The sequence below is a fragment of the Pinus tabuliformis genome, chromosome 5_1, assembly GCF_031772625.1.
Source record: "Pinus tabuliformis cultivar Carrire ecotype Pingquan chromosome 5_1, CPIR1, whole genome shotgun sequence".
Lineage (NCBI taxonomy): Eukaryota > Viridiplantae > Streptophyta > Pinopsida > Pinales > Pinaceae > Pinus > Pinus tabuliformis.
The window spans coordinates 124,674,592-124,686,218 of record NC_142305.1 but is presented as its reverse complement, the minus strand read 5'-3'; the positions used below and the strand labels follow the sequence as shown (position 1 = coordinate 124,686,218).

General features: G+C 37.9%; 1 pseudogene; it reads left to right on the top strand.

Annotated features, from left to right (window-relative positions):
* The first annotated feature begins 354 nt into the window (after positions 1 to 354).
* Positions 355 to 7,377, top strand: LOC149163730 (cytochrome P450 716B2-like; annotated as a pseudogene).
* The last annotated feature ends 4,250 nt before the right edge of the window (positions 7,378 to 11,627 follow it).

Genomic DNA, 11,627 nt, shown 5'->3' with positions numbered 1-11,627 from the left:
TTATTTTGATGGACAATCGATAGTGAATTACTGAAAATTATAATTTTGCCTCTAGACAAAAACAATATTCATCAATTTATTTATTTAAAAAAAAACTTAATTATATTAAATTCTATTAAAACAAACATAACCCGTCACCTTCATCTTTCATCATAATGTATTTATACTTGAAGATTTAATTAAAAATAATTACGCATATAATTTGCTTGTGTTTACGGGAGGAATTACAAATAGAAAAAGTTTCAAAATGATACCCAAAAAACTTTACAGAATTTCCAACCAACTATGCTATGAATGACAAAATATAAGGGAACTCTATGCCTATGAAACAGGGAAATCTACTCAGATGAAACATCTGCACTCGAACACAAAAAAAGGTCGATAGAATGTGAGTGGTGGTACGGCAAATCATTATCCCTGACAAAAACCTAGTCAAATGGATTGGTTCTTCTTACGGCCACCCATCCAACCCATCCAAGATGCTCTGTATCTGCTTGCCCCATTGATAAATATTTGTACGGGCCTTCACGCTTAACAGCCATAGTTTGTATCTGATCTACAGGCCTTGAGCTTATCTGTTTCCCAGTTCCAGATTTGGAACCCGTCATATTATACTTACCATGGTTTGGAACGAAGCTGCCACTCTGCTGCACAAGGCCCAACAGCTCGAGAAGCCACCGTTCATCCTTACTGTATTTCTCGCATTTTTTATAGGTCTCGTCGCCTTCTTTTATTTTATCAATAAACGTAGAACTAGGGCTTTACAAGGAATCCCACCCGGCACCTTTGGATGGCCTGTGATTGGCGAGACATTAGAATTTCTAGGATGCCAGAGGAAGGGAAGTCCCCAGGATTTCTTTAAAACTCGAACACACAAGTATGGAAACGTGTTCGCCACTTCCCTTGTTGGCCACCCAACTGTGGTGCTTTGCAGCCCCGACGGCAACCGCTTCTTGTTCTCCAACGAGAACAAACTGGTGGTCAATTCATGGCCTTCCTCCGTTGGAAATCTCTTCCCAGATTCTTTAATTACAGCAGTCGGAGACGATGCAAAGAGGTTGAGGAGAATCCTAATGACGTTCCTGAGGCCGGAAGCCCTTCAGAAATTTGTAGGGCGAGTGGATTCAATGACCAAAGATCACCTGGCCGAGTGCTGGATCGCTAAAGATGAGGTGACAGCTTTACCTTTATTGAAACGTTACACTTTCTTTCTCGCTTGTGACTTGTTTGCCACCATAAACAATCCTGACGAACAAGGCAAGCTTTGGCAACATTTTAGGGTTTTTGTGAAAGGAGTACTGCAGATTCCCATAGATCTACCCGGTACGCGATATAACAAAGCCATGCACGCAGCTAATGCCATTCGCCAACAACTCAATCACATTCTTAATGAGAGGAGAATTGCATTAGAGGTGGGAAAGGCTTCTCCAGAGCAAGATCTGTTGTCGTTCCTGATCTCTAATGTTGACGAGCACGGTGAGTCTCTCACGGACAGCGAGATTCTGGACAATATCCTCGATCTATTATATGCAGGTCATGACACCAGCAGTTCTACTTTGACAGTGCTGCTTAAATATTTGGCCGAGAACCCTCAGTGCTAAGAGGTACGCCCAATCATTCAATTATTCTCTAGTATTAGAGTTCGAGATCGATTTACTGTAGCATCTATTCTGTTTTCTAATCTGGGAGTGAAGTACTTATTTAGGGGAGTTATGTTAGGGGATAAGTAGGGGGGGATTCTCGGGATATTTATCGACGAACCCTTGTTATGTTCGATGGGTATTGACGAAAAACTAGATGGGTATCTCTAATAATGTCCAAATTCCGGCACCCTGCAGGATCGAGAGGACTTACCTTCTGATCTGGGTGCAAATTAAGTTTTTTTTGTCTTTTAACAGCAGTTCTATAATTTGGTATCCAAATTACAGACCGTTTTGGAGATGCACATTTCTTAAACTAATAAGTTTCATTTGATATTTCCAGAGCAACTGGATATAGCAGGTTCAAAGGAGGCAGGGCAAGTTCTAGAATGGGAGGACCTCCAAAGGATGAAGTACTCGTGGAGAGTTGCTCAGGAAACGCTTAGACTGTGCCCTGCCGTTCAAGGAAGTTTTCGCAAGGCTATCAAAGACTGTTGGAATATTAATTCCAACTGCTGTGCAGCAGCAACAGCTGTTTTACTTTATTCATTTGTCTTTATCCGGCGCCCCACATTTTTCCCCCGATCTGTTAAATCACCGCTATTACCATCTTTTCACCGTTCGCTTGTTTGTGTTCCCAAAGGAGGAGGAAGATCAGATCTGGGCTCTGCGCCATAACAACTCACCAAACAGCATTAAAGAAGAAGCATGGCCGAGAAGAAAAGTACCAGCCGCAACACTTATCAGTCTTGGGTTTCAGCACAACCGACTCAAGAAATACAGCAAAAGATCAGATTTGTTCATTATGAGCGGCAGATTGCTGCAGAGTCTCTGTCAGAAAGTTGAGGCGGTTGATGGATAAGTTATGACCCTTTCCTGCACTATATATATGTGCAGACATAGCAGTGTAGAAAAATACATAAAGAGAAAGATAGAGAGCAGAGGAGAGCACGCAGCAACGTGAGTATAGTTTTTTGTTAGTGAATATGGAAACGCAGCACACAGCAGTGTTAAGAGTTTAGCAATATAGCGCAGCAACGCTGGAATGTAATTTCTGTGTTTTTAAGAAAGAATGTGCAACAGCATGAGCTCACATGAATGAAGCCATTTTGCACAGCAGTGCTGAAATTTTATGAGATAGTTGTTGTGTGGAACTGAAGCGTTCCTGATGTAATCCCTCTGTCAAGAGGAAGATGCTTTTCAGCATAGTTTGGTGAATCCCTCTGTTGAGAGGAAGATGCTCTTTAGCATAGATTGTAAATCCCTCTGTTAAGAGGAAGATGTTTTATAACAGCAGTTGTGGAAATCCCTCTATGTGAGGAAGACTTAGTTTTATCAGTTAGTTTATTTTCATAAATAGAAATTCCTTTCTATGCGTTTCTGTTTCACCAAAAGTTATTTCGTCAAAATTTTCTTAGTTGCTGAAACAACTCGTAACTCAAAAATACTTGACGTCAAAATTTTTACGTTGCTGAAACAGGTGTTTCAGCAACTGAAAAAAAACTGTGTTGCTGAAACACCGTTTCCAGCAAACGAATTTTTCTGTTTTTCTGAGTTAAAAACAGAGTATTTTCCTGTGTCAAAACCAGAATGTTATTTTGATCAGTTTGTGATCCTGAGGCAAAGTGGAGTATTATTTTATGCTCGGTTTTTGAGTTTTTGAATTATCAGAAAACAGAGTATTACTCTCTGTTCATATTTTTGTTGTTTCGGAATTTATCAGAAAATTCTGAACAGTGGAAACAGAGGATTTTTCCACTGTATTTTGTTTGGAATAACCAGAAATTCCCGACATGGTATCAGAGCTAGTCCAGGCTCTTTGAAGTGTCAAAGAAGCTGAAGGAAGATTTCTTGCAGCAGCAACTTCTCCAGCAGCGTGAAGACTCAGCCAAGAAAAATATAAGGTATTTCTCAAGAATTTCTTTTGTGTTGCTGTTGAAGAAACAATCAGTTATTTTAAAATACTCAGTCAAATGGCAAGGTCAAAGAAGAAAGTCACCAATCCTGCTAAGAATGTGTCTCCCTCTACTCCCAAAATAGAAGACAATCAACTTGAAAGCATTCTATTTGAGGCTTCAAGACTTAATGGAAATTTTGATATGTGGGAAATAAAAATGAGGACTGTCTTACAGTCTCAAGGGATTGAAATTTGGGAGTCAGTGATTGATGACAGCAAGATGGATAGAGAATCCAAGGAGTGCAATGCAAAAGCAGCAAAGACAATTTTGGATGGGCTGCCTGATTCTTTAAAGAAGAATATAGGAAAATATTCATCAGCAAAGGATATATGGGACAGACTTCATGACCTTCATGCAAAGGGAGCACTGACCACGACAATCAGTCAAGAAGGAAATTCTGAACCCATCATAGAAGCTGAAAATGAGAAGGTTGACCTCATCAAACTTCAAGTACAAGAAAGAGATGAAGAGCTCGCCAAGCTTAAGAAGGAACTTGATCAAAGCAAAAGGAAGCATCATGAAGAAGTCATATCCATGACAAATCAGTTGAATAAAGCAAGGAAGCAGGAAGATATCTTGTCAAATCAACTTGAACAAAGGCACAAGAGAGTGAACAAACTTGTAGAAGAGATTGGACAGTACAAGGTAGAGGTCTCCTCCCTTAAGTCTGAATTACAAGAAGCCAGGAAGCAGGCACAAGAAGCTGAGAAGAGAATGGAGAGCAGTCAAGCAAAAGATGAAGAAATCTCCAAAATGAAGACAGATATTATCTCTCTTAAAATAGTATCAGCTGAAGCTACTTGTAGCAAGGAAGAAACTGAGAAACAACTTACAAAGAAGAATGATGAATGTGAAAAGTTAGAAGAAGAGATTGTCCTCCTTAGAAAAAAGGTTGAAGGGATGAACAAAATCATGAAGAGCTCTCAAGCCTTGGATGATATGCTCAGCTATCACAGATCTCCATATGATAAATCAGGACTTGGGTATGTAGGTGAACCCTCAAACAAGTATGAGGATGCCTTAAGCAAAGGAGATGTGAAGAAGCCAGAAAGAGATGGTGATGCTCCTAGTTCCAGCAAAGGCAAGGAGAAAAATGAAAGCTGCAATAGAAGAAATCCTGCTCCAAGCATAAAACCAGCTCCAAGAAGAAATGTCGCTGATGTCAAAGAGGCAAAAGACAATGGTTATCATCAAAGGATCTCAAGGTAACAAGGCTTCAGAAGTACATCAAGGAAACCTCCATCTCCCAGGTACCAAAGTTCATTTTTTGGTTATTGTTATGCTTGTTCAAACTTTGGTCATATGGCAAAAGACTGCAGAGCAGCTCATAGAGATAGATGTTGCAGTCTCCGACAATCTCCAAGAAACAATTTTGCAAGAAGAAATCATGAATTTTTATTCATGAACAATGTTGAATGTTTCAAGTGTCATAACATTGGGCATATGGCACGTGACTGTAACTTGACATGGGCCTTTACACAAGCTAAACCCATGCAAAAGAAGAAAGTTACACAAGTATGGAGGAGGAAGAAAACACAGTCCGAAAGTCCCTTGAGCTCTCCAGCCGATCTAAGTTTCTTTTGAGAAGATTCTGCCAAAAGAAGATAATGCATACACTAAAGGGGAGCCTGTAATTTTTTTTTTATCATTATTGCTGAACTGTATTGACAGTCATTCTTTGATGAAGATCTTCTTATAAGGAAGAGATATGGAATTAAATCTCCCATGACAACAGAGAAGGAGCAGGTTGCTGATATTCTGACCAAACCATTGGATCAGAAAAGTTTTGAGTTTTTATTGAAATGTCTGGGTATGATTGAACGCCCAGCAGTTGAAATTAAAAGGGGAATGTTGGAATATTAATTCCAACTGCTGTGCAGCAGCAACAACTGTTTTACTTTATTCATTTGTCTTTATCCGGCGCCCCACATTTTTCCCCCGATCTGTTAAATCACCGCTATTACCATCTTTTCACCATTTGCTTGTTTGTGTTCCCAAAGGAGGAGGAAGATCAGATCTGGGCTCTGCGCCATAACAGCTCACCAAACAGCATTAAAGAAGAAGCATGGCCGAGAAGGAAAGTACCAGCCGCAACACTTATCAGTCTTGGGTTTCAGCACAACCGACTCAAGAAATACAACAAAAGATCAGATTTGTTCATTATGAGCGGCAGATTGCTGCAGAGTCTCTGTCAGAGAGTTGAGGCGGTTGATGGATAAGTTATGACCCTTTCCTGCACTATATATATGTGCAGACATAGCAGTGTAGAAAAATACATAAAGAGAAAGATAGAGAGCAGAGGAGAGCACGCAGCAGCGTGAGTATAGTTTTTTGTTAGTGAATATGGAAACGCAGCACACAGCAGTGTTAAGAGTTTAGCAATATAGCGCAGCAGCGCTGGAATGTAATTTCTGTGTTTTTAAGAAAGAATGTGCAGCAGCATGAGCTCACATGAATGAAGCCATTTTGCACAGCAGTGCTGAAATTTTATGAGATAGTTGTTGTGTGGAACTGAAGCGTTCCTGATGTAATCCCTCTGTCAAGAGGAAGATGCTTTTCAGCATAGTTTGGTGAATCTCTCTGTTGAGAGGAAGATGCTCTTTAGCATAGACTGTAAATCCCTCTGTTAAGAGGAAGATGTTTTATAACAGCAGTTGTGGAAATCCCTCTATGTGAGGAAGACTTAGTTTTATCAGTTAGTTTATTTTCATAAATAGAAATTCCTTTCTGTGCGTTTCTGTTTCACCAAAAGTTATTTCGTCAAAATTTTCTTAGTTGCTGAAACAGCTCGTAACTCAAAAATACTTGACGTCAAAATTTTTACGTTGCTGAAACACCGTTGCTGAAACAGGTGTTTCAGCAACTGAAAAAAAACTGTGTTGCTGAAACACCGTTTCCAGCAAACGAATTTTTCTATTTTTCTGAGTTAAAAACAGAGTATTTTCCTGTGTCAAAACCAGAATGTTATTTTGATCAGTTTGTGATCCTGAGGCAAAGTGGAGTATTATTTTATGCTCGGTTTTTGAGTTTTTGAATTATCAGAAAACATAGTATTACTCTCTGTTCATATTTTTGTTGTTTCGGAACTTATCAGAAAATTCTGAACAGTGGAAACAGAGGATTTTTCCACTGTATTCTGTTTGGAATAACCAGAAATTCCCGACAAAGACTTCAAATACGAGGGATTCTCAATCCCTAAAGGATGGAAGGTGAGTCCCTGCCTCAAATCCTTGTTTCACAGTTTTACTGAGATTAACTATCTTACTATTATCGGCTATAATGAACAGTTGTATTGGACCGTCAATTCAACCCACAAGAAATCCGAGTATTTCAGCGACCCTGAAAAATTCGATCCATCGAGATTTGAAGGAGACGACCCTCCTCCCTACACGTTTGTCCCGTTTGGAGGTGGCCCGCGAATGTGCGCAGGAAATGAGTTTGCACGGATGGAAATACTGGTTTTTATCCGTAATATTGTGAAGACTTTCAAGTGGAGTTTGGTGAATCCGGGCGAGAAAGTGATTGTGGACCCTATTCCTGACCCTGTCAATGGACTGCCCATCAAACTCGTCCCACACCAATAAGTAAGGGCTTCCCCTTTAGTTTCAGGATACCTGTCCATTATAGCTTTAATTTCGTAGTCTTTTTTATTCCATATTGATCATCCATTGCATTGCTCTATGTAAATGACTATCATATTAACGTCGTCAGATTAGCAATATGCAGAATCGAAATCTGACATATATATGTGGTTGTAGTTTATTGTCTGAGATATTATGGCTATCTTGTGAACTTAAATAATATTAAGAAATATATATTAAAAGTTAATTCATATTTTAATTTATAATTTTATATTTACATATTTTTATTATGATTTATTCAGTAATTATCAAATTAATCTATATTTGATATTATTATATATTAATGAAAAAAAAAATACCAATCGTCAATATTAAGTTATTATTTATTCTAAATAATATTAAGAAATATATATTAAAAGTTAATTCATATTTTAATTTATAATTTTATATTTACATATTTTTATTATGATTTATTTAGTAATTATCAAATGAATCTATATTTAATATTATTATATATTAATGAAATAAAAAATACCATTCGTCAATAATTAGTTATTATTTATTTTATACATATGATCATCATTCATATATTTGGATTTTTTTCAGGATATGAGTTTTATTTTCCGATGCCATTCACTCTCACAAATAAACATACAAACATAAATTATTATTAATACTTGGAAATTAAGTCTCTACAAAAGCCTTTTGTTGTATGAATATTAGAATGCTTTTTTCCAGTCCATATAAATTATGCTTTTAAATTTTTCCCAAGAGTAGTATTTATATACATTTATAATTTTAATTATATAAATATATATTTGTAAGAATTTTATGGAATATAGATATAATATTTCACATTATTATATCAAAAGGTTACCAAATGAGTGTTATATTTTTAGAGTGTTTTTATTATAAATTTTATGTATATGTTTAAGATTATATATATTTATTTATTTATTTATTTTTAATAAAAAATTGTGATAAACTTTGTTATGTTATTTGCATTTAATAAATGAGGATTTATCATTATTTTTATTATTACTTTTTTTTGTTATCACATAATTGATTTTTAACTCTAAGACTTGAATGCTTTCCAATTATGTTGCAATATTTGTAGTTTTAATATGAAATGATAACTAATATTAACATTAAAAGATTATATAAATTTTATTTTCATGAGTATTTATTAAAAAAACTATGTTTACAAAAATACCATATATATCTTCCATTATTGTATGTATTAACTTTCTCTTTTTACTTTTTGGATTAATATAATCATAATGTATATATAAGATTTTATCACCAGAATCAATGGAGGTGATGCTTGTCACATAGGAGACTTGATCACATTGAAGGATTTTTTTTAAAGGGGCTCTCCCTTCACATGTCTTTCGTGGTATGTACTATGTACAATAGGATTTAATGTAAAAAGGAGGCACCTCTAGCTTCAATATCTCCATATGTATCTAACCACAACCATTTTTAGGATTTCCTCCACCACTACTAAAGGTAGGTGCTCCTCCTTGTCTATTTGGAAAAATAAAAATAGCCATAAATACCTTTAACCATGCACTGAAAGGAAGAGTGAACACCACCTCTCATAGTTCATGGGGAAAAACTAACAAGTGCCATTTTTTATAAATTTGTTTTCTAGCAAAAAAAATTGAGAGAACCATGAAGATTACCATTAAAAACTCGAACTATTGTTCAAAATTTAACTTAGTAGTTAATGAAGCAATATTTGCTATTTGCATCAATGACATGGAAAAGGTTCAACAACATGCTCTCATTGGCTATCTAGAAGCTCACAATCAATTCACATACACTCTGTCCTTCACTCCTTTCCCACTTCAAACATGTTAAACATCACCCAACTTTTTATTGTGAAACATGAAGGAACTCTAATCAACCCCAATAATGAATTTTGAATTTAGGGTTCATAGGGTTTGTGGATAATTATACTTATCTTGAATATGCAACCTTATCATTAATAAACAATTGGTTGGATTCTACAATTGATGCCATGTCTAGGGTTTACAAAAGGCTTAAGTCACTTAATGTTGTAGATTGTAGGGATTTGTCTGATGATATTTTGGAATCTCTTAAATACCATAAAAGTATCCAATGGTTTACCTTGAAGTTGTTTTTGCATTCAATGCCTTTTGGTTGTAGAATATAGATATGAATTGTCTAACACTTGTGATGTTCTCATTGAGCTTATGATTGCATTGGCGTTACCTCAACCATATGAAAAGGGGGCTCTTAGGCTTCTTGTCTAACTTACAAGAACCTCTCCCACTTCCAAAGCTTTAAATTTTCCCAAGTCTATTTGATTAACCAATGCGGAAATAAGAAATGCTTGACAATATGGGTGTATGCTTGTATTTGATTTCAGCTAATTATTTACTTTAAAATCTGTGGTTTGTGCTGATATGGGAAGGTACTTAAACTGATATATAAATGCATATAATAGTAGTTAAAGCAGCAATAAAAACAAAAACATAAGAAAACAGTATAATGTGGAGTTCACCCTGATATCTTGGGCTACATCTCCTTGAGCTCTAATCAACTCGATTAGGCTCTCTGGGATTATGGCAATAGCTTTTTTACAAGTGCCTACACTTAACTCCAATGTTTTATATAGGAACACTGGGGTCAGAACACCATCCTATCCCTTGGCTCTTGGAGATCTTTGGCTTTCTAGCTCTGGCTCTGGCTCTTGCTCTTGCTGTGGCTCTGGCTCTTGCTCTTGCTGTGGCTCTAACTCTAGATCTAGCTCTATGGCCCTAGCTCTGGTTCTGGCTCTCAGCTGTCGCTTCCAGCGCCCGCTTTGGCTCTCTGCTATGGCTTTCCTAAGCTCTTTCGCTCGGCCTTTGCATGCCTTTGTGAATCGCTCGACCTCCAAGCGACTCCAACAACAATATGCTGTTGTCAATTGAGCTCTCTGGCTTTTCCACTCGACCTCTGAGTGACTCCTTAGACTCTCTACGCATTCAGTGTCTTCTCGTTGTTTGCTTTTTTTTCTCCTTTACTCTCTGTCTATTCGTGGCTCTTAGAACCATTCCGTCCCCCAACTGTTCATTTCCTCTCCCGGCTCTTCCAATCGCCTGCCTCTGTGCTGGAATTCCCTGCTCTGTGTCATCATCACTATAACGCTTCACAGAGAGGTGGCCACTTGTCTCCTTATGAGCTGAGCTAGCTCTTCCTCAAACAGTTCATTACTTAGGTTACTCTGTGAAATGATTCATCCGCCAACTTAGCGGTCCAATCGGAGTTCAACCTTTATGTGCTAAAGCTTATTTTCTCCAGCGAATCCAGTTTTCCATTGGGCACAATCTCCACTGTTAGATCTTGGGCCTCCAGATCCTACGCTTATCGCTCTTATGGCACGGTTGACTTCCTCAGATGGTTGCCCACGATGAGAGCGGTTTTCACTCTCATCCGCCAGACACGCGTCAATCATTGTATGGCATCGCTGGGTCCTCTGACAATTCCGCTTACCACCCAAAACGCTTTCGATATTCTACCGGTTTTGGAGCACAAAACCCGCCTGTCACGATCCGGATTTAAACAGGAATGCAACAAATTATAGAGATAACCATATACACAAAGATGCAGCGGAAATAATACTTCATTTCATTAATGGAAAACACTGAAATATGCTTACAACCAGAAATGGAAATAAACAAGCTAGGGTGATGGTAGCTTATCTCTGAGAAGAGATGTGTGGCTACATGCCTATGAACTATTCTAAACTATGTTACAATGAGGCTCAAAGGCCTATTTATTGTTTAGAAACAATGGAAAACCCTTCACATTCCAAAACCTAACCCTGGAAGATGAAACGCCAAATTGTGGGCCCCGTTTTTTGGGTAAGTTGGTACATCAACTTCCCGAGGTCACGAATTGGTTGTATTATCTCCGTTTGATGCACATGATAGCACGTTGGAAAGATCTCTCTGAGGACTACGACGGAAAAGATGATTTTTTGACCAAAATATCACTAGTGGTAGATTTCCCAAAAAACGTCGTTTAGGGCCTCAAAACGGCTCCAGAAGTTTAGGACCCGAAAAACTGCTAAAAATAGTAAACTGCACTATAATTAAGGAAACTGAAGAACTGAAAGAGATAGTTGTAGGGGTCCAAATGGGATAGGTGGGTAGCCACCAACATCCACCTGGATCATTCCTCCCCCCTTAGGAAGCAATGGTCCCCATTGCGTTGAGGTTCCTCCTTGAGATGAGGAAGCTTCTGCTGAGCTAGGTCTCTGGTGAGTTGTTCTGCAATCTCTGGTGTGTCCAGAAATGGTGGGGAGCATGGTCGGCGACGATCCACATTGAACACCCGGTGCAAGCGAGGGAATGGAGGAATGTTGTGCTTCAAAGCATTGTTGCTCGTAGCCTTGTTACTGGTGTAAGGACCATGTCGAAGTGGTCTGAGTTTCTGAT